We start from the raw sequence: 23,613 nt of genomic DNA, 5'->3' as shown, positions 1-23,613 counted from the left end.
TTTGATCCTGCATCTTATGAGATGGAGTCCAATGAAAATGCTTTCTATTAGTGATTATTAAACAGTGTTCAGATTAACATACACACATTACTATATATAAAATAGATTAACAACAAGGACTTACTGTATAGACAGGGAACTATATTCAAAATCTTGTAGTAACCTATAATGGAAAAGAATCTGAAAAAGAATATGTGTGTGTATGTGTATAACTGCATCACTCTGCTGTACACGTAAAACTAACACTACACTGTAAATTAACTATACTTCAATTTTTAAAATGTTTAAAAAAAAACAATGTTCACTGAAAGATTTTAATGCATCAGACCTTGTGCTAAACACTTCATTGGTATAATCTAATTTAATCTTTCCAGCAACCTTACAAGATAGGTATTATTATCACTCCTGATTTATATATGAAAAAACAGACACAGGAAGTCTATAGTATATATCCGAAGTCACCAAGTTAGTTCGTGGTTGAGTCAAGATATGAATTTGGGTCTCCCACAGCATGCCTCTGTAATTTGGGTACCAGACCATTTCTGCTATTATGAGAAGATGTGTAATGACAGTCCTCATTAAAGATACCAGTTAATGGATGGGTAAAATTGTGAGCGAGCATGTGTGTCTGTGAGAGCGAGAAGGAGAGGAAGAGGGAGGGGAGGGAAGGGAAGAAAAAAGAAGGGAAGGGAAGGGAAAGAGAGGGAGAGGCCAAAGGAGGGAGAGAAGGAAGAAGAAATGAAGCAGAAGGAAGGGCTGAAATAAAGACAGGAAAGAGAGCTGAAACTAGAACTAAGAATGACATTACTCATCTTACCAGTTGTTTCTCTAGAAGACAAAATGTCAAGCCCACCTCCACCCCACTTATTAGTCAGCTACTAACACCAATCTGATGTGACATGGGTAAGAGGACAAACATCCCGCAGTTAATAGAGTTGAATGTCTTCCCAACACCCAAAGATGGGTCCTGAGAAGTATTCTGGGAAAATCTCACTGTACTAAATAGCACTGACAACTTCTCACCTAAACTGCAGTGAGGAAGAAAACATAGCGACTTAATAGTGATTGATGTGGGCAGGAGGCAATGCTGAATTGTTCAGGGCTGAAAAACAAGCCCAGAATTAACCTAAATGTTACCATCTCATGCTTCCTTCCTCAATCCACTGGATGCTGTTTAAGGCGATTTTGTCCCAAGAAACACATACAGAATTCCAAGTCTGAGACGAATTCCTTCGTCACTACATCAGCTAAATGGTGGCTTCGTTACAAAACATGATTCTTCCCTCCCAAAATCATGTTTCTGTTAGGACGTTATACATTCTAGTAGAAAATTCTCAGAGCCAAGAATCACGATACCTGCCTACCAGGTAAAGCTCTGTGGTAGATTTCCATAAGAATTTCCTTACATCATTAAAACTCTCTGGCGTGAGTTTCCACTTTGTTAAATAAACGGAAACCTCTTTAAAAACTCTAAAGCACGGTAAAAGGTATCAGAAATTGCATTTCGGACCATGTAAAATATTATAGGTTATTCTTGTTCTCTTAACCTCATTTTCAGCAACCAAGTATTTTCTATACAATATTAGCTTTTCTTTCTATCCAGGAAAGCATGTATTAAGTGGTACACCCATAACTTTAAAAATAAATGGCAACTGTAAAGTGAGGCATGGTTAATATCTTCTACCATGATACGTTTCCTGCGATGCAGTGCCACGTGCCACCTCTAAATTCTCAAGAGCGACTCAAAGCCAAAATCTGGCCTCATTTGCCAGTGAAAGTAAATGTCATCCCTCTCTCTTCTCCGGCAGTGATTTCTACTTCAATAGAAAACTTGAAACAGTAGGTTATCATAATTGCAGGCACCATGGTGGCAGGAGCACAATGTTAACAGCCAATTAATAGAATATTTTCAGGTAAGACACAGCTGGAAAATCCTGCTCTAGCCCGATAGCCACGTTCACCAATGGAGGTGACTCCAGCTTAACTTGTGCTTGTATCAGATGAGAAAACACAGGCACATTATTCAATCCAACCAAGCTGTCCGTTTAGAAGATGCTTCAGGACTGATTAATGACAGAAAGTAAAGAGGAACTGCTCAGACCTTGGCAGCCAAGGTCAAATGCACAAGCAGACAGAACCGGGAGAGCCAGGGATGTTGCCCGATCTGGATTTCTTCGGCTGCCGGCCTCAAGTTTTGGCTGGAGCCACCGGCGTGTTGTCATTCCCCCTCCCTTCCAGGGGTACCACACACAAGATGGAGAGGCATATGGTGCCTTCTCCCGACTCAGCATAAATGTGGGCTCTAATTTAAGCTTTAAACCTTTTAGAATCCTTTGCCAGCAAGATAAAATATATAAGCCATGATATTCTGAGCACCATATTTTGTGCAATATGCCTTGTAGCACGTGTTTCAATAAGTTTGAGGGTAGGGCCAACAGCAACTAAGTCAAGCCACATCTTTAATAGGGGAAACTGACAGGTGTGTGTTCCCCAAAAGCAAAATGTTAGGCAAATAATAATAATAATACCATCGACCATTCATCGAGGGCTGGTATGTTACAGGCATAGTGCTAACAGCTTTATATAGATTTTCTCATTTAAACTTCATAGCAACCTTATGGGGTAGATCTTTTTATCATCCTAATTTTCTGAAAGAAGCAACAAAGTCTTAGAAAATTAAATCATTTGCTCCAAGTCATCTGGTTAGTTGCATGAAGCCAGGATTCAAACATAGGCAATAGGACTCCAAAACCTACACACCTAACCCTACAGTATAGTGCTGGTATTATAGATACTATACAGTATAGTACCTACACTGTATACTGAACATTACTTTTCAGTATTGATTTGGATATATCAATTTTGTACAATCAAGATGACACATCAAAGCAAAGTGGACTCATTCAACTGACTGCCCTTCGTTTATTCATTTATTCAAACACTTGCTGAACATCTACAGAATTTGAAGCACAGGAGAATGTCTAGAGAACTTCACAAATACATATTCCAGGGCTGAGGTGTAAAGAAAAACCAGATCCATGAAGTAGACTTGTTGTTATAGCTTTCACTCTCTCCTTTGAATCTGAGCAAAAAATTAATAAACGTACACATATACATATACTTATATACATATATCAACTCACAAAACATTTCTCTTTTTCATTTCACAGAAGAAAAAGGAACATGCTATATCAGTTTTTTGGGGGGAAATGTATAAACTTTAGGAGTGAGATTTTCTTAACCTTAACCACAAATGGAGAGAGAAAATGCTGGGGAACAGGTGAATTAAGCCCCCAAGGAAACGCAACAAGCTCTTCTGGACCCACTTCCATCAGTACCAGGCAATGGTTTAAAATGACCCCAGCCATTCGAGCAAGTAGGACAGCCATATCCCTGCGCTTTGAGTACTCTGATACCTAGGCTGTCTCCCAAGCGTTTGGCAAGCCTGATGGGTGCAGGCAGATTGATGGCCCCAGAGTCCTGGATGTGAGGTCAGAAGAACCACCGGCACTGCCCGCATCGCCCTGCTTCCCTAATCCCTCTCCTTCAGGGCCCAAGCGTGCCCTTCTGCCAGAGAGGAGAGCAGGGACTATTTGGAAGTGGTTCAGAGAATCTACTATGCTAACTGCACTTTTCCCTGTGGGCAATTCAAAAATAAATAAACAATGGAGGGACACAGAGAGAGCACACACGCAAGCAGGAATCTTCCAAGGGTGTTTTTTCTACATGGGCATCAGGCAACTGGGGGAGACGATTATTAAACTCTCTCACCTCAAAGAAGATGTGGTACATATATACAATGGAATACCACTCAGCCATAGAAAAGAATGAAGTAATGCCATTTGCAGCAACATGGATGCAACTAGAGATTGTCATACTAAGTGAAGTTAAGTCAGACAGAGAAAGACAAATATCATATGATGTCACTTATATGTGGAATCTAAAATATGGCACAAATGAACCTATCTATGACACAGAAACAGACTCATAGACATCGAGAACAGCCTTGTGGTTGCCAAGTGGGTGGCGGGGGAGAGGGATAGGCTGGGAGTTTGGGGTTGGTAGATGCAAACTCTTACATTTAGAATGGATCAACAACAAGGTCCTACTGTATAGCACAGGGAACTATATTCAATATCCTGTGATAAACCATAATGGAAAAGAATATAAAAAAGAATGTATTTATGTGTGTAAGTGAGTCACTTTGCTGTACAGCAGAGATTGGTACAACATTGTAAATCAACTATACTTCAATAAAAAAAAATAAAAATAAAAAAAAAAAGAACTCACATTCCTAAACCCCACAGCAGACTCAGGGCCAGAACAATGAGATCCCAGGGGCCTGAGAATACATACACATTTTAGCACATGGAAAAAGTGATTTGTTTGCATGTGAAAATAAGAGCATACGTGGCTGTGCATAGCCCTTCTGAAAGGGCTACATCACAATTAATCTGAGAAACCACTGAAGAGTTTCCTGTAGCCGGTGTAGCAGGCAACTCTGCATCAACTACGGAGAAATTTATTTTGAGTTGGCAAACCAGCCTGTGAGACACTTTTCCAATACAGTTTCCTGATGCAGACGAGAGAGAGCCCCATTTCCAGTCTCTTTGTAGGCACCGTACTATCAGCTTCATCCTGAATGCTTGTTATATTTGGCTTTATAACATTTGCTATGAAAGCATTCATTATAATACCCATCTGACAGCTGCTGGTAAACAAAACAATTGCATGACAACAGATGGAAAATGGAACAATTCTGTGGTGTAGAATGTCACAGGTAGTTTTTGGAGGTCATCTAAAACCACGTACAACGTGGAAGACTCAGCATCTGTGCCAAGGTCCATAGTAGGTTAGATAAATAAAGGTGTTTGAATATTTCAGAATTGACTAGCTTCATGTTGCATTGTGCTTGAGGTCTCATTTGGTTTTGGTTCACCAAATTTCCCCCTAATCTTTTTTATTTCAGATCCCTTAGTAAGAGAAAATCAAATTGCTCTTTTAGCCCAAAATGTTTGGTAACACAAAATTAATATATTTGGCTAAAAATGAACTTGATATACTTCAAGTCTCAGCATCAGGAAAGTTTGCAACAATTTTATTTGCATTTAAAGATAAGAATGATGAGGCACACCATAATACTATGTTCCTTATATATATATATTTTTTCCTCCACTTCATGCAGTGTGATCTTATTACTTCCAAGATTTCTTCGTTCACAGCTTTATAGTTTTTAATTTAGTTACTGAAGTTGATAGCACTTGGGTAGCCCAAAAACAAGGAGTTAGCAGAAAATACAAGCAGGGACAAAATATATTGATCTCTATTTTGTTTTCTTCACAGCTGAAGGTTGCTGGGATCATACATCTCTTTTCTTTGTCTGAAACAGACCATAATGTCAAGGAAGGAATTGACAGCCAGGTTTATAAAGACTGTATTTTGTGTTTTGCCATCTTTTGATGAAACAAAATAGGTAGTGGCAGATACATTTCTTCTCAAACCTTTCATTGTTTCTTGGTCTTGAGGAGTAAAAACTTTAATTCTCATGGTAGAAAATTAGACAAATAGAGGGATGCATAAAAATAAACCACTCACAGTCTGCCTCCTTGAGATAACCACTGTTGATGTTTTGGTGTATTTCATTCCAGATATGCATGCATGTGTGTGTGTGTGTGTGTGTGTGTGTATGGGAAAAATATATATATATATATTTCAGGCATATGTGTGTTGAAGGCTTTTTTATGGCATAATGAGAATAGTTCAGATTAAACACACACACACACACACACACACACACACGCACGCACGTAAAACCCTTAATATTAGTAACATTCTAAGAGGTACCAGGTCCAGACAGAAAAGCCCTCTTCACCCATGGTGGGGGCCTGTTTGTTAACACGATCCTAGACTTCCCCGCCTATGCCCGCCTTCCACTATTGTTCACTTTGTCAATATACCCAAGCAGTCCCCAAACAAGGTATATCTTGCCTCCTAAATATGAATTAAACACATCTATTCTCTCCATTCACACTGGTACCACCTGTGTTCAGGTTTCTAGCCTGGATTAATAGAAACATCTCCTAACTGATATACTCAGCTCCCGGGATTTGGTCTCCTTCAATCTGTTTTCCACAAAGCAACCAGAGGAACCTTCTAAATGCATGTGGGGTCACATTTTCCCTTCGTTTTCAGTTATCCCTAAGGTTCCCACCATGTAAGGTGGCTGAGAAGATGCCGGGCAGTCCAACTCCTGCCTTCCCGTTCCAATCTTTCACCCCTTTCACATCCACACTGGGCTCACATCTGGGTCGTTGCTCTCATCTTAGGCTAAACCATCATTCCTCTACTCCTTCCCTCCTCTCATTGCCTAAACCAACCCTTCTCTCTACTAAAACTCCTTCATGCATCTGAAGTTACTTCCTCAAGGATGCAGAACGCTTTCCTTGACCTCCTATTGGTAGCCCCACGGCATCTTACATTTCCCCCACCAAAGCACTTAGGGTGAAGCATGAGAATGGCTTTTTAATTGTGAATTGATCCTAAAGGTGTTTCTCTGGTGTACCAATGCATCCCCTCTACGTGATCCATAATAACAGATGCTCAATAACATGCCAAATGGATATTAAATCAATATAGTTCACCTGGAACACGTAATAGATGAGGAAGCAGAACTACAAAAACATCCAATGACGTGTCAGGATCTTGAATCATGACAGCATTAGACTGAAGACTAGGTTGTCCCAACTCAGGGCTGCTGCACACCTGTGCTACCCCACCTTCATTGGGGGTATTCTGTTGCAACCTAATATCAAGTGCTTGGAAGATGGATCTATTCCTGTATCTCATTCTCCATCAGCACCAACAGTGCCACATTCGCTGCTCCCATCCTCTGGATCAGGTCAGCATCACCTCCAGACACAGCCATCGCCATGGCAGCTTCCATCATGGTTTCCGACTTCAGTGTCTCCTCACACTGATCTGTCCAAATATAGCCCAGGACCTGGTAGGCACCAAACCCATCTCTCTATCTCTCTGCTTTCAATGTGAAACTAGAGGCAAGTTCCAGTTCTGCTCCTGGACCTCAAGTCCCCTACTCACTCCCCCCTCCCACCATAATCATCTCTGTTCTCAGCATCTCTTTGTGCAGTCCTCTTCTCAACCCAGCAAATATCGTTATAGACCCTCATGGACAATGTCTTTGTTCTGGCATCCATGTCTCTGCATGTAACAGCCCCTGCATGCAGGCTTCCTTCTAGACTTCTCTTCGACAATTTACACCCTCTGCATCTTCAAACTCAGTCCAAATTCCCTTGTGTAGAAAAATCATTCCCTAACATCACACTCTAACCCCGAGCCATCACTTGATCGATTCTTTGAACGAATTAATCTATAAATGAGTGGATTTTTGACCTACCATGATGAACCGATAAACTAGAAAAAGCATTTCACCACATTTGATTTCTAAGGCATTGCTCTGTCCTGTCTACAAGTTCTCAGCCAAAATGAGTGCATATAAAGACACAGTCACGTCAGAACAAATATTTTGCAAGTCCTCTGGGAGACCCTCCCCCTTCCACTGCAAGTAACAAATACCCAAGGAAGACAGAGAAATAATAATGCCAGAGCAATACAAGATCGACTTTAAGTCACAGCTTCTTAGGCCAGAAAGAAGATGTGGGTCTGCCTGTCCGTGGCTCTAAGGAGCATAGCACATCCCGCCATCCTTCTCTGAAAGGTACCTGCCTGCCCTATTCTTTAGGATGTTAAGGAAAGAATCTCTTCCTGACTCCTACTCTCATATTCAGCAGCCAGGCCATTATCATACATTTTCAGAAGATTCAGTGATTTCTATAACACTATACTGTTTTTAGAAAACAAAGCAGCAAGTCCACAGTCTTTATACACACTTTATTTCTTACCAGAAAATAGACATGAACAATTTAAACCCATACATTTATCGGGGTGAGATATTGTATTCTATTTACTTAATTATGAGGGATTTTTTAAGCATTCGGTGTAAACTGGCAATTGAGCTGATCTTCCTCCAATGCCCTGTCTGCAAACACTATGCTATTTTGTCGTCGAGAACTAGGATGGGGTAAGCAAGAGGCAGGCTGGGGACACGAAAGTGAGGCTGTGGCTTGAGCTCTGCTCTTGAATACTCAAGTGGCCGTAACCTCTCTGAACTTCAGCTTCTTCACTGTTAAATGGAGGTAATCAGCTTAGTGTCAGTACTGAACGCCTTGTGACAGGATAAGTTCACCCAGAAGGTGGGCAGGAGGGAAGCCTCATTGGAAGGAAGTCAAGAGAGAATGGAATGAGAAAAAATGATAGCAAATATAGACACATTTTATTTTGGAGTTCTGTGCAAAGGAGATCAGAGAAACTGGGTGGCAGATGGAGGGGAAGTGGAGTCACAGGAGATTTTTTATGTTGCATATATTATGGCATGTGCACATGGGGATGGGTGTGATCTTGTTCTGTCTAAAGGTGTCAAATACAGTCTATAAGATGGAGAGTCCTAAAATTTCTATCCCTATCCCAAACTTCTTCTTTGTCCTCCAGACTCAAGGAACCAACTGTGTCCTTGACATCTCTACTTGGAAATCCAATAGGCAACTTATGCCGAATATGTTCAAAAATGAACTCCCAATACCTCCCCTTCAACTCCCTCTCCCTCCCTCCCTCCCTCCCTCCCTCTTTGGAAATCTGCTCATCTTGCAATCCATCTTGGAAATAGTCCTTCCACTTTTGAAATGCTGAGCCTAAAATAACCGCAGGAGCCATTGATTCCTCTCTCTTTGGCATAGCCTAGTGCACTCACTACCTAAGTATACTGTTTCTGCTTGTGAAACATATCCAACCTCCAACCAGTTCTCATACCTGTATTGCTACCACCCTGGTCATCTCTCACCTGGATGGTTGTAATGCCTCCTAACCCACACGCTGGGCTCCCTGCTTGCGTCTTGTCCCACATCTATTCTCCACCCAATAGCAAGAGGATAACTTTTAAAATGTGCATCATGTCACACTGTCCCTCTCCTCAGCATCCTCCAATGACTTCTGGTCTCGCTCCAAGCAAAATCCCAAGTCTATCCCACGACCTTCAAAGCCCTACATGATCTAACCCCCTGCTAACTCTCTGATTAGGACCACTCCTGTCTCTCTCATTCCCGCCACTCCAGCCACACTGACCTCCTTGCTGTGAACATGACAAGCAATATCCAGCCAAGTGTCTTTGCACTGGCTGTTCCTTCTGTCTGTTCCACCCAGATATCCACGTGGAACTCTTCCTCATTCCCTCCAGATTTCTACTCAACTGTCACATATCAGAGACGCATTCTCAGACACACACCTCCATACAAAATAGCATCCTTCACCCAATCCACCACATCCTATTCTCCTTACCTTGCTTTATTTTTCTTCATGGCAATGACACCATATGTCATTTCTTTTTTGTGTATGCCTGTGCCCCCTACACCCCACCCCCATCTCTAATAGAACATAAGTTTCTTGAGAGAAAGAACTTTGTTTTTCATTTTTGTTTTGGCTTTTGTTTTTTGACATTACATCTTTATTTTCTAAAAGATTGCCAGGACTTTAGTAATTGGTCAAAAATATTTGTCAATGAATTTATATATATATATATATATATATATATATATATATATATCTCACGTGACATTGCTGCGTTTCCTTTCTTCCTCCATCCCTCACTAATAAACTAGTATAAACAAATTTCAATGAAATATTACATTACATGGTTAATAAAATGTCATTAAGAGGTTCATTCAAGTCTCCCTGGTGGCATGAAGGCCCTGCCTGGGTGAGGCAGGCTATGAGTCCTGGCAGCTTTGAGGTCATGGTAAAAAGGGCTCACTTGATTTGGAGTGGAGGGTGATGACTAGATTCATCTAGCAGCACCACTGGGAGAAGTGAGATTCTCAGTGGCGGGAAACTGGGAAGAGCCAGGGGCTTTCCTGGCCCGAAGCGGTGGCTGGGGCGAGCACATTACAAACTGTGACTGTGTACATATTCGCCAAAGACTGGAGAGGGTTCAAATTAGTCACATGTTCCTGATTGATGCTAAGGCAGTGTGCAGAAGAGGTGATGCAGAAGGGACCAGCAGAATGTAAATACCTGGGAAGACTTAAAAATGGCCTGAATGCTGGATACACTTTCCTTGATTCACACAGACCCATCAACAGAGGACAAGAGCCTTCTTACTGCTCGTGTAGGTGTGCGAACACAGCCTTAGTTCAATTTTTCACTGGCCATTCAGCTGCACGGATAATAGAGAAAGCCCTTCGAAACCGAGGTTAAAAACAAAAGAAGCAGAACAACAAGAAGAACTGAACGAAGACATCAGTAGCCACCTACCTTGGGGGAACAGATTTCACAGCTTTAGTCCAGGCAAGTTTATAAACAAAAAGCAAAGAACAAAATAAGCAACAATAATAACTATCTGGAAAAAATCAGAATCCAGAGTTGCTATGATGTTATCTAATTATCTACTTTTCAACAAATAATAATGAGACATGCAAAAAAAAAAAAACACACAAGAAATTGTGACCAATACTCAGGAAAAAGCAGTCAATAGATACCATCTGTCAACAGATGTTGGATTGTTGGATTTAGCAGGCAAAGACTTCAAAACATTATTATAAGTATGTTCAAAGAACTAAAGGGGAAAAAATTTAAGAATCAAAGTATGCAAATGAGAAATATAATAGAAGATCTGAATAAGGAATAAAATAAAAAGGGATATAGGAATACTATGGACAATTGTACATCCAAAAACATTAGCTAACCTAGATAAAATATGAAAATTCCTAAAAAGATATAAACTACAAAAACCAAGTAACAGAAAATCTGAATAGACCTATACCAAGTAAAGAAATTGAATTAACGAGCAAAAAACTTTCCACAAAGAAAAATACAGGTCCAGATGGCTCCACTGGTGAATTTTATCAAAAATTTAAAGAAGAATTAACATCAACACTTCTGAATATCTTCTGAAAAAATAGGAGGTGATATATCCCAACTCATTTTAGTGAGGCCAGTATTACACTGACCTCAAAACCAGACAAAGATATCACAAGAAAAGAATACTACAGACCAACACCCATTGTAAATATTGATGCAAAAATTCTCAAGAAGATACTAGCAAACCAAATCTAGCAACACATAAAAAGAATTTTCCACCACCACGTATGAAAATCTGTCAGTGTAACAGGCGATAATAATAGAATAAAAGACAAAGCTGCATGATCATCTCAATAGGTACGAAAAAGAATTTCCATCAAAAACTGAGATCCTTTCATGATTAGAAAAACTCAACGATCTAGGAAGAGAAGGGAACTACCTCACCTTTATAAAGGGCATCTACAAAAAACCTATATCTCGAATCATACAAAACGGGAAACCCAAACCCAGCAGCTCCCAAATTCCCGACTCACAGAAATTATGAATGATAATAAACTGTTCTATTTTGATACATTAAGTTTGGGGTTAATTTGCTTCACAGCAATAGATATCTAAAAATAATAACAATAATAATAATACGAGACAGCAGGGAAAGAGGAGGAGAAGGAGAAGTAATAGGAGCAGCAGTAAAAATAATAATAGTTGCTGTTGTCTTACAAACTGTGGGACTGACACAGTACTGGGTAGCAGACCACAGCCTCTAAGCCAGTAGGGCTCTGAGTCAGGGCTCCAGACTGTCAGATGAAGGTGGATGCTGGAGTTCAGCCCCTAAAAGATGGCCCATGTCCAAGGCATCAGAGGGTCCCAACATGGGGTGAGGTCCCCAGCACTTAGATTCCTCCTAAGGTCACGGCTGGTCCTTTATAGGCCTAAACCTACCTGAAAACCACATGGCCCCCTCTGTGGGCACAGGTGACATGGGAGAAGGGACCGGGGTCCAGCCTTGCAGGAAGTGAAGTGGAGGAGCCACCAAAGGCAACACCCGTTCTCAAGAAAATGCCTTTATCATAATCACAGAGCCTGGTAACCTCGGTCTTGAATAGTTGAAGGAGTAATCAGCCTCCAGGTAGTCCCCACTTCTCATCTAATATTTACATCCGAGAGTTGCCCGACAATTGCTTTAACGGCACCTTGCTCTCCTAGGGTCCTCTGCCCACGCCTACCCTCCTGTAGTAAGAAGGCTCCTCTTCTAGCGTTATTCTCATCCACACATCGTCATGTCTCACCTGAGCCTGACCCATGGCGATGTCCAGATGGCCTCTTAGGGCAGTATACCTGTCCAGTCCTTCCCATTCATGTTCCAAGTGAGATATTTTGGCTCCTAATTTGCTATGTTTTTTGTCCTCTTTACAAGAAGGTGTTCAGCCATGAGAACCAAGGGCCCCTTAGGACAGAAAATGCCCATCTGGATCTACTTTACTTTCGTTCACAAATGAAAATAAACAAGTCATTGCTAAAGAGCGCAATTAAGGTTAGATTTGGGAGTTATATAAGTAAACACAGATATTGTAATCCAGCCATGGAAACTAACACAAGTACATAAGTAAATATCTTAAATGAGACTTACATGAGAAGGGAGACTACATACCTAGGATCCTCCTGACTCAAAGATTCTAGATTCAGTGAAAACCTTGTGATCGATACAAGGGCACCTGAAATAAACACATCCCCCCTTTTGCATTGCTTTTAAAATGTGCTTTCCTTTGCAGCAAGCCATCAATGATGGGAATTCTAAACGTATTTGGAAAATACTTAATAAATACTTAATTTCCTGAATCCATAGATGTGGGGAGCAAAAGGTAAACAAGAAAAAGTGACCTCTGTAAATATGGGCAAGGTCACAGGCTGATGTCTAGATTTCCATGCCCATAACCAAATATTCATGACACTCTTATTTCTGTTGGTTAGGAAGCAATCATCCTATTTAAGGGAAAAACAAGGTCCTGAAACATTACGGTCTCAAAAAAAGCCAATTTAAAGTTACCAATTTTAAAATCATAAGGTATCCAAAATGTAAAATGGCTCCATCTTCAGGATAAATGTGAAAAGGCTCCATTTTTTTGAGTCCTGAAAATACAGGAGCTATTTCAAGTCCTTCCTGAATTAGATGGGTGTAGTTGTGGTCTCCAATCCCCATGGCTCTAGCAATTGGAGCTGCACTATCAATTTTGCCTGTGAGCAGTGTCCACGATGAGTCTGAAAGTGTCCTTAACCGATTATGCGCTTGGGTGTACTCACTTGTAATTCAAACTCTCATGATATTCAAAATACCAGCGAGTAAAGTAATGCTTTCTCTCCAAGGGCATCTGTCAAGTTCTTTCACAAATGTTCTCTCAAGCATCTTTATATCTTATTGGGATGACAGGGAGGGGAACAGGTCTTGTTTTCTCCAGAAGGAGAAATAGGCTAGGAATTGACTTCCCTATATTATCTTAGAAGACCGCTGTTGAACTTGAATACAATATATATTTGTTATGGAACAATACAAAAATTACCGAGCACTGCTATTCATGTGATATTATAAGAAGATAAAACCATACAGACTGCCCCATCTGTCCCCAAAATCACACACCAATAGACAACCCAATACGAAAGAGCTCAATTAAAGTTAGAGTTGGGACTTATGTAAGTAAACTGATAGTGACCACAGACCACAGTGGGAGTAGGATGTAGGGTGGAGGGCAAAAGGAGAAGGAACCAAGACAGGGCAGAAAAATAGAGAGCTATTTAGTCTGAGAGAGAATATGAGTGGAATAGTGGAAGAGGGCAGAGAACATAGCTGATTTTAAACAAAAGAAGAGGTGAGATTCGGTCATCTACTTCTATAATTAAGAAAGGAAATCGGGCTTCCCTGGTGGCGCAGTGGTTGAGAGTCCGCCTGCCAATGCAGGGGACACGGGTTTGAGCCCTGGTCCGGGAAGATCCCACATGCCGTGGAGCAACTAAGCCCATGCGCCACAACTGCTGAGCCTGCGCTCTAGAGCCCGCAAGGCACGGCTACTGAGCCTGCGTGCCACACCTACTGAAGCCCTCGTGCCTAGAGCCCGTGCTCCGCAACGGGAGAGGCCACCGCAATGAGAAGCCCACGCACCGCAGCGAAGAGTGGCCCCCGCTCGCCACAACTAGAGAGAGCCTGCGCGCAGCAACGAAGACCCAGCGCAGCCAAAAATAAATTAATTAATTAAAAAAAAAAAAAAGGAAATAAACACTTGATAAAATGACTAAATAATCCAAAATATGGCATTGCTCAGTTCTTTATTATGACTATCTTGTCATTTTCAGTCACTAAAATAATCCAGTGGGTGCAGACAGAAGTTGACATATCTCCACTTGGAATAGTTACCATCGTTTATTCAGTTCAAACAACAAAAGCACTGGGGATACCACAAAACAAAATCAGCTGCTTGTCTGTTCTCATGGAGATTACAGGCTACGTCAGTGCTTGTTGGGGGCAACTTAGGCTACAAATGGGCTCTTCCCAGGTAAGGACACATGTACCCAACAGACATATAACACTGTTCCCTACTTATTAAGAAAATTAAATACATGTTTATCTGGTTTTAGCTTGTGACTAATGCAATATCTCAGGCAGATTAAAAAAAGAAAGAAAACGACTTCACTCTGTTACCAAATAATAACAATAATAATAGTCATTACAATAATAATTATTACAGCTAACATTTATTGAGCTCTTACCATGTGTTAGAAACTAGGCTTTTAGTTCACTAACATATCTTTTAATCCTCACAAAGACTCTCTGAGGTTACGTACCATTATTGCCCACTTTTACCAACAGGGAAATGGAGGCCCAGAGAATTTAACTAAATTAGTAAGAGTCATGTGGATGACTTGGAGCTGGGATTTAGAACCAGGCCCTCTGACTCCAGAAATAAGTCTCTTCCTACTAAACCAGTGGTTCTCCACCCTGGCTTTCATTAGACTCACTTGGGAAACTTGTGAAGAAACCACCTGGGACCCATGTCTAAACCCGTTAAATCAGAATTTCTAGCGGTAGAGTACAAACAGCAGTTTTCTGAATCATCCATATAATTCCAGTGTGTAGTCAAGGCTGCGAACCTCTGCGTTAGGCTAGCCTCTCCCCCTATTACATAACTATGAGCACTTCTGATGGTCTCCATGTGCGTCACCAAGAGAATAAAATCCTTGTAACTCAATTGTGCCTCCTGTACACCAGCAGCAGCAGCAGCCCCAGGGAACTAGGCAGAAATGCAGACTCTCAGGCCTCATCCCAGATCTACTGAATAAGAATCTGTATTTTAATCAGATCTCCATATGCGCAGTCAATGAGACTACTATCCTAAATTATGCCCTAGAGAGAAAACACTAGTTTCTAGAGCTATTATTGGTGCTACGAACAACAAATGCACATCAATAATAATCACCTTCATCACCCAGCCTCCCATCCCCCCAACTAAAAAAAACAATTCACAACAAACACAAAACAAAAACCCACCCCCTCTATGGGTTCTGTGGTCAAACACATTTGGGACAAGCTGGATTAAACAAAGTCAAATGACTTTCTCTACTCCAGACTCTAGCAGAGTAAATCTCCAAGAGGAGAAGTTTCCCAAATATTTACGACTGTGGTACCCCGTAACTCAGAACTCCTATTAACATCTTTTGCAGACAGTGTGTTCCTAGGGACATATTATGGACAATATTTATTCAGAAGAGATGATCTTCTTTCTTATGTCAATGGCTAGCCGGACCATCTTTTTCAGTTAGATGCTGACTATTGGCTCATTACTATGAATATCGGTAGTAGTCATGGATTATAGTAAACCTTTATCAAGCTTTTACTATGTATATCAGACAAAGCTCTAAGTGCTTCCACTGCGTTGACTCATTTCATCTTCATAACCACTCTAGTAGATAGGTATGGTTTGTATTACCACTTTATAGTGAAGGAAGCAAAGAAAAGATTAGTTAAGTCGCTTGCCCACAGTCACACAGCTACTACATGGTGGCTGCAAGATTTTAACCCTGTCCATCTGGCTCCGGAGCCTTCATTTTAATCACTAGACTGCTGGAGAAGGGATCGATTACCTCCAGCCCCTCTCAGAGGAGCCCTTAGATTGGCCCAGAGGGTTTCTGAGCTTAGCCCATCAGTCTGAACTTTTAAACAAAAGGCTGCAAAAAGAGCACAAAACCTTAGCTAACGCACTCAAGTGTACTCATCCACCATGAGCCCTAGGTGCTGACAGTCCAAAGCGTTTCTTGAAGGGAATGAAGCATCAGAGTAGACCTCCAACGCTGGTGGTCCTGTGGCTGACCATCTAAGTTTTGATTCTGAACACATAACACACTTTGCTTTCTGATGGGGCAAACCAGTGGGGACTATGTGGTATGATCTCTCATCCCCCTCACCCCTCGGTCTGAAATAACAAATCAGCAAGTCCAAGGAATCAAGGCAAAACACCAACACGATGGTGCCAACTCAGATGTTCAAACCAAGCCGGGACATCCCAGTGGCCTGTCAGGTTGTTCCCCAACTACAAGATGATGGACTCAAGTGAATAGGAAAAATATGACAGGGTCTTGGGAGCTGCAGAGTCAAGAATTTGCATTATTTTTAAAGCCCCCCTAGGTTTGGGGCTCACTGTGAATCACTCTGTGGAAGGTTAATGACTCAAAAAGGGGCAGAGCTTTCCTCAGGCACATAATTAGTAAAAAACAGACTCCTGTGAAGGCTAGTCAGGGTCTGCTCTATACAACTGAAATAACTCTGCCTCTCTCTGCCACAGCAGGAATACTAGATCTGGGTAACCAACGAGTAAACATCCAGAAAGAACACCCACTGGTGAGCAGGGAAAGAGAGCTATTTGTGGTTTGTTGTTGTTTTGTTTTGTTTTTTAATTTCCCCTTGAGTGTTGGGAGAGTGCCTATAAAAAAGTGCATAACATAAACCAAGGTCTCATCCACGTGCTGGGTGTCCTGCTATGCAATTTAAAGACCTTTGATCTTTAAATACTCCCAATTCATTCCTTCAACAAATATTTGAGAGTTTACTTTGTGTCAGGCACTATTCTGGGTGTTGGCAGGTATGGTAGGCAGGATGATGTGCCCCTCTCCCCAATGTCCATGTTCTAATCCCTGGGATCAGTGAACACACTACCTTACATATTCAAAAGGGACTCTGCAGCCGTGGTTAAGTTAAGGACCTTGAGATGGGAAACTTATCCTGGATTATCCAGGGGGACACGATGTAATCACCTGAGTTCTTAAAAGTGGAGAACCTTTCCCAGCTGGGGTCAGAGGGTGACATGACCTAGTGAAGAACGGCACGGAGAGATGCTATATCCTTGGCTTTGAAGATGGAGGAAGCAGCCACAAGCCAAGGAATATGGACGGTGGTGTCTCCAGAAGCTGGAAAGGCAAGAAAGGAATTCTCCCCTAGAGCCTCCAGAACGGAAAGCAGCCCTGCTGACATGCTGGTATTTGCTCACGGAGACCCATGTTGGGCTTCTGAGCTACAGAACTGTAGGAGAATGAATTTATGCTGGTTTAGTCACCCAGTCTGCAGTACTTTGTAACAGCAGCGATAAAACACAAACACAATATTGAGAAAGCCCTGCTCTCATGGAGCTTACATTCTAGGGAAGCACCCTATAAATATTATTACCCTGACTTTAAACAGCAGCAAACAGGGTTAGGAGAGCTTAACAACTTGGCAACATTCATACAGTTGAAAACCGGAAGAGATGGGACTTGAACTCAGGAAGTCCAGTTCTAAAGGCTGCATCGTACCTGTTCTTTTAAGTTGTGTATCACAAGCGGTGTACAGGGCTCTCCCTACCAGAGTAAACGAGGCTGGGTGCTGCCACGGGGACTTTTTGGTTTGTTGGCAGACAGGGAAGATGAGAAATTGTGGTCTGTGCTCCCGACACCAGAGTCCGCGCCCAGGGGTGGAACGGCAGATGGGAGGTAGAGCAGAACTCACTTCTTTGTTTCCTTTACTTATTCCTGCTTCTCTTTCCCTTCCGCTGAAGCAAAGGAAGGAGGTGAGGACACTGCACTTCCCTGTTGCCCAGGGGTCACTCTCCCTGCGCTTGGCGACAAGGATCCTCGTAGCCTGGGCTCCAAAGCATCAGCTGCTGGGTCTTGTTTTCACATAATTTATCCAAAATGAAGTGGGACACCCTTTACCAACAGTAAGAATGCCAAATTACCTACTCCCTCCAATTCCTAGATATTTTTACGTTTCATCCTAAGATGCAGGCAGCTTCTCTGCTATTCCAAAGTTTGGGTCTCTTTTCCAGAATTTCCACAAACTATTTATGCTCTAGACCAGGCTGAGACCTAAAATCCAGGCAACATGTTCACCCTCGCTCCTGAGCTGCAAGCACTGTGCAGTATGTCTTATGGCAAGACACTTCCGAAAGCACCTCAAGTTTCTTTTTTCCTAAGTATTTTTTTTAAATTAATTAATTTATTTATTTTTGGCTGCGTTGGGTCTTTGTTGCTGCACGCGGGCTTTCTCAAGTTGCGGCGAGCGGGGGCTACTCTTCGTTGCGGTGTGCGGGCTTCTCATTGCGGTGGCTTCTCTTGTTGCGGAGCACGTGCTCTAGACGTGTGGGCTTCAGTAGTTGGGGCTCACGGGCTCCAGAGTGCAGGCTCAGTAGTTGTGGCGCACGGGCTTAGTTGCTCCGCGGCATGTGGGATCATACCGGACCAGGGCTCAAACCCATGTCCTCTGCATTGGCAGGAGGATTCTTAACCACTGTGCCACCGGGAAGCCCAAGCACCTCAAGTTTGACCAACCGGTCAAACAAGTCAATTAACAAGATATCCCACCAAAAGCCAGCAGAGCTTTTCTTGAGTTTCACCTACTAAGCTACCACTTTGCAGAGCCACACTTCTAGATTTGTCCCAAGGTCATAATTGAGGCAGGTCTCTAAATAAGGGCTTGAACCACTTATGGGAGCAAAGAATTGGAAGCAACCTAAATGCCCAGCAATAGGGGATGCTTTAAATATACTGTGGTGCAGCTAGACTATAAAGCCTTGAAGTAAATTTTACAGATTCATATATGTTGACGTGGAAATTGTCCACAATATGTGTACAATGTTTATGAAAGACAATATACAGAATAAACCCCCCACACACATTTTTTTGCCTATTGAGTGCGAGGGAGAGGGAGAGAGAAAGCGAGAGGAAGCCTAATAGCTCTACATCATAGATAATAGCACCACAAGTGCTAGTATTAAGGCATTTATTCAATTTTTTTTTATTTTTGCTTTGACATATACAATGCAATCAACGAATGTTCATTTCACACCTACTATGCACAGAAATGCACGCAAGGGGCTCAGAAGAGAAGTAAAGCCCATAATTTCTGGGTGACCTTGTCAACCCTCATCCAGCAGCTATTTACTGCAGATTTATTGCACGCTGAGCCCTGGTATAGGCGCTGGAGAAGCAGCAAGGAGCAAGGCAGACATACCTTGGCTCTCTTGGGGCTTATACTCTAATGGGAATTGGGGGAAAGACAATAAACAAGCAAATGGCAAATACGGGAATTTAGCGCCGGGCTCACAGTCTCTCTCATCATTCCATGGGCTTCAGTGCCAGGATGACATCCTGCCTGATACCCTGGCCCCACGTATCGGTTTTAGCAGCCTTGGACTCTATCTCAGCCACCCCTGACATAGCTCCTCTAAACTCGCATTTGTAAGACTTTTAACATCTCTCCCCACACATTCTCACCTTTCCCTGCAATAATACTAAAACATCTCAGTCCTTAGTGGTCTATTCGGACAGATCAGTCTTCTACATTTGTCAAGTTCAACTCTTGCATTCAAATTCCATCTATCACCCTAACTGTCCTATAGCTAAGGATCAGCCCCAATTATCACCTATGACCATGGCCCCAGGATCCTTGGCATTGATAATCTGCCTTGAGTCATCCCTACCATCCATTTTCCTCCAAATAAGAATGGAGCTAAGTAAAATGATAAACATAGTTTTTACGAGGTCCATTATGACATCAGCAGGCCTTCTCGGCAGTTCAGGCATTTTCCCATCTCTAATTCACACTGCAGCATGCCGCAGTGGTTCTCAATCTTTTTTAGTATCCAGACCTTCATCCCACTCTTGACTCCCCAGGGTCATCAGATGTCCCAGCCATCTTTCCTTTACTAAAAACATCAAGGTCATATGAGCCCAGAGAGAATCTCTTGGTGGGTGAGTTAAAAAAGACAGAGAAGTGAAAGTGCCAGTGAAAATGCCGAACAGTGAGCAAAAACGAGATAGGACTCTCCTAGTTACATACTCTCCATCCAATATTTAATAAATCCTGCACAGAAAGGACTCAGTTTTCTCCCAGGAGTGACAAAGAGTGAAAGAAACAACATACAGAGTTGCAGGTATCAGAAAGACATAAAGATCTTAGCAGATATCTTAGTTCCAGAAGGATAAAATTATTGATTATTATCTATTGTCTGACAGGTCCCCTGATGGGCAATTTTTATACGTACTCTGTACTGATCAAAACCCATTTTCAAGGTTGTATTGTTATACACTTGTTACAGATAATGAAACTGGGCTCAAATTAAGTAATTTGCACATAATCAATATGCATGGGAGCCAGACTTTTGAACTCAAGCCTGTCTGAGCCTGAGTAAAAGCCATAACCTCTTCCCTCAGCTGTTAATACTTTAGTTAGAAGGGGAAAAAAATAAGCAGAAATTGAAAGGAATTGTTATGGGAAATTATTAAACAAAAAACAAAAAAACAACCCACATGGGTCCTGAAACCTTGTGCATCATGCAATGATTTTTTTGGTCCCTTCTCATGTGAACAGATTAAACTAATAGATTATGAGCATTATTCTTAAGCAACTTATATCAGGGTTGATGGGAGCCTGTTCTTGAAAGATAAGCTGCATATCAGCACTGAGGGAAAATGAATTAAAATGCAAATCTGAGTGTGCCCCCATTGTTAGACTATGTTTAATAGATATGTCTTCCTGAATACATCACACACAGAACTGTCTGTTTGCATCCCAAATAAAGCAAAACCAACCTCTCATGGCATTTCACTAAGGGTAGAGTTTATAATTGGATTTTGCCATGGGTGTAGTTTCAAGTTGACCTTCACCTGGACCTGTAATCTTAGCCTCAAGGAGGGGGAAAAAAAAGGACACTGATTTCCCCTCCCTGACCCCTTGCTGGAATAGCGGTTTGATTGAGCACCCAAAGCCTCAGTTGCAAGGTACGGGCACCTCTACATCTTCTGCTCCTCCATCCCAAAGGGGGCACTGTCCACTCTGAGGCCCCAGCCCTGTGCCCGTGACCGATGAGCGCCACCCCAGGTGGACTGCTGACACCAGTTCCAGCAAGAGCTAAAGGCTGCTTGGGCACTGCACTTAAAAGTGACTAAACGGCAGGTGAACATCTTTGAATGGGTTCTGCCTTTTGGTATCCCCCAGTTCCCATCCCATTAGGATCAAGAGTCAGTGCTGCCTGTATGAGAGAAGATTTGCACCCAGAAGTTTATCAGATCCCCCCCCAAAAGAGCAATGCAACATTTAAACACTAAACAAAAAATGGAATGTCCAGAGGAATGTCCGAGGGCTGTAAGTAACACTGGAAATAACAATAATAGCAACAATAGCTAGCAATCAAAAAAGCCAAATGAGAAGTACAGGTAAGTGCTACAGACTTAAAATGGGAAGGAAGTAGAAATCAGGCTGGTAGAAGAAGTCTACAGAGGAAGTACAATTTCAGCTACACCCTGAAGGGTGCAAGGTCATGGAAGAACAGCTGTAAGCAAACCTGCAGAGACAGGCGCACGTTCTGGGAGCACGGAAGGTTACGGACATGTATTTTGGCTTTTCCTATCCAATACCCCTTTTGTTCTTTTAGTAACAGGATCCCACTAGTCTTTAGCAAACAGCCTCCCCGTCATAGGACCCTCCCTCCCAGAACACAGGGCTGGGCACACGGCTGTTCAGAGTAGCCAGGCTCCACCCAAAGTGGGAACTGGTCTGAGATCAGGCAGGGAGACAGGCAGAAAGTACCTCCCGTATTCAGGGATTGACAGGATGCCAAGAGCGAGGGTCTCTTCCTGAAAACAAAGACACTGATGGAGTTAGAAGTCTGGAGTTTCAGGGTCATCCTGGTCCCACATGAAGACAGCCTGTATGAGAATTAAACCAAAATAGAAAAAGAAATCAGAGATGAGCGATGGAAAGAGGGAAAGACTGACAGAGAAAGAGGGAGCAGGGCCCCCCCGATGACATTATTTGAGCCGCTGAATCTGGCCACTTAAAGCTAGGTGAACCAATGGAACTTCAGGTAGGTGAGCCAACCTACAGTCCCTGTATTACTTGTTTGAGTTGCATCCCTGTCATCTGGACCCTAAAGAGTCCTAAAGGTCACAGGGTCAAGTTCAGCAACGGGGGAAGGGCCATGAGGTGGAGGAGGCTTGAGCAGTAGGTGGGCGCCATATTTCAAGGTCATTTACTTCAGTGAATTGACAACTAAGAGGTTTTCTACCTTGGGAAACAGAAGCCACTGGAAGACAAGAGTCTCTATTTACTCTTTTTGTTTTTTTAACCATTTTGACGAGGAAGATAAAAGACTATATGCTAAGAAGTGAAGCCCTTTGCAGGAATAATTTCCACTCCACAGTGTGTGTGGGGCGGGGGAGGGGGTGCAGGCACACACCTCATAGAAAAAGCATTAAACACCTCTTTCCCATCAAATCCAGGGGTGGTATATCAGTTTGACATCTGCCTTTTTCTCATGCGTTGCCCTACTTTTCCACTGGCCTCTCCTTTTCCCTACACCTTAAAACTCTCATTTACCTTCTACAGCTGAGTGATCAGACAGCTCCGAGTTCTTATAAGTAACCCTTAACAACTGCTGGGTCCTGACAGGCCTGAACAGAGAGGAAGAGGGCGTCTCTCTGTAGCCATAAACCATTTCATCCCCCCACGCATGTTGTGCGTTTATATGTCCACTTGCATATTTATCAGAATCCAAAAGAAGCAGGCAGAGCCGTCGCCCCAGGCACACAACTGTGGCTTTTTAGGGAGACTGGAAATCTCCAAAGATTTGGAGATTTAGCCAGTCTAGCCAAAGAAAATTCCAACTAGTTGAAATTAATATCCACCAGAGGGCAGACGTGTTATCTTTACTGGGTTCAGAACTCTCCAATTTAAACTGTTCACGGGCGAGACCTCTGCAAATAGCTGCCTCCTAAGCACTGCTGCCTGTTTTGGATTTTACTGTCTTAACATAATGAACCTTGTCACTCGTGTCACCTTGAGAAGAGGATGACATGATTGTTTCTCGTTGGCAGCTGTGAAGGTAGTTCAGAAGATGAATATTTTCTACCAATAAATAAGTAAATATAAAACAGTAATAATGAGCTCTCGTTTATTGAGCACTTACTGTATGTCAAGCCCTTCATACAGCACTTTGCACTCATGACCTCATCTTATCTTCAGAATAACCTTATCAGGTGGGTACTAATGTTATTATTATCTTCATTTAAAAACTGAAGATAATGAAGATAATGAAATGTCTAAGCCTCAGTTATCTGTCTAAAATCACATGGCTAACCTGTGAGTGGACAATCCCTGACTGTCACCCAAATAAT

The 23,613-nt window shown here is 42.2% G+C and overlaps 1 protein-coding gene and 1 long non-coding RNA gene across 3 annotated transcripts in view; one reads left to right on the top strand and one right to left on the bottom strand.

Moving 5' to 3' along the window:
- Positions 1-23,613, bottom strand: part of RBFOX1 (RNA binding fox-1 homolog 1) — a 2,204,869-nt gene that overhangs the window by 1,345,457 nt on the left and 835,799 nt on the right. The window lies entirely within an intron of this gene.
- Positions 1-23,613, top strand: part of LOC309644867 — a 793,618-nt gene that overhangs the window by 6,214 nt on the left and 763,791 nt on the right. The window lies entirely within an intron of this gene.

This window comes from Balaenoptera physalus (assembly GCF_965194825.1).
Source record: "Balaenoptera physalus genome assembly, chromosome: 16".
Classification (NCBI taxonomy): Eukaryota; Metazoa; Chordata; class Mammalia; order Artiodactyla; family Balaenopteridae; genus Balaenoptera; species Balaenoptera physalus.
This window is presented reverse-complemented; position numbering and strand designations above follow the sequence as displayed.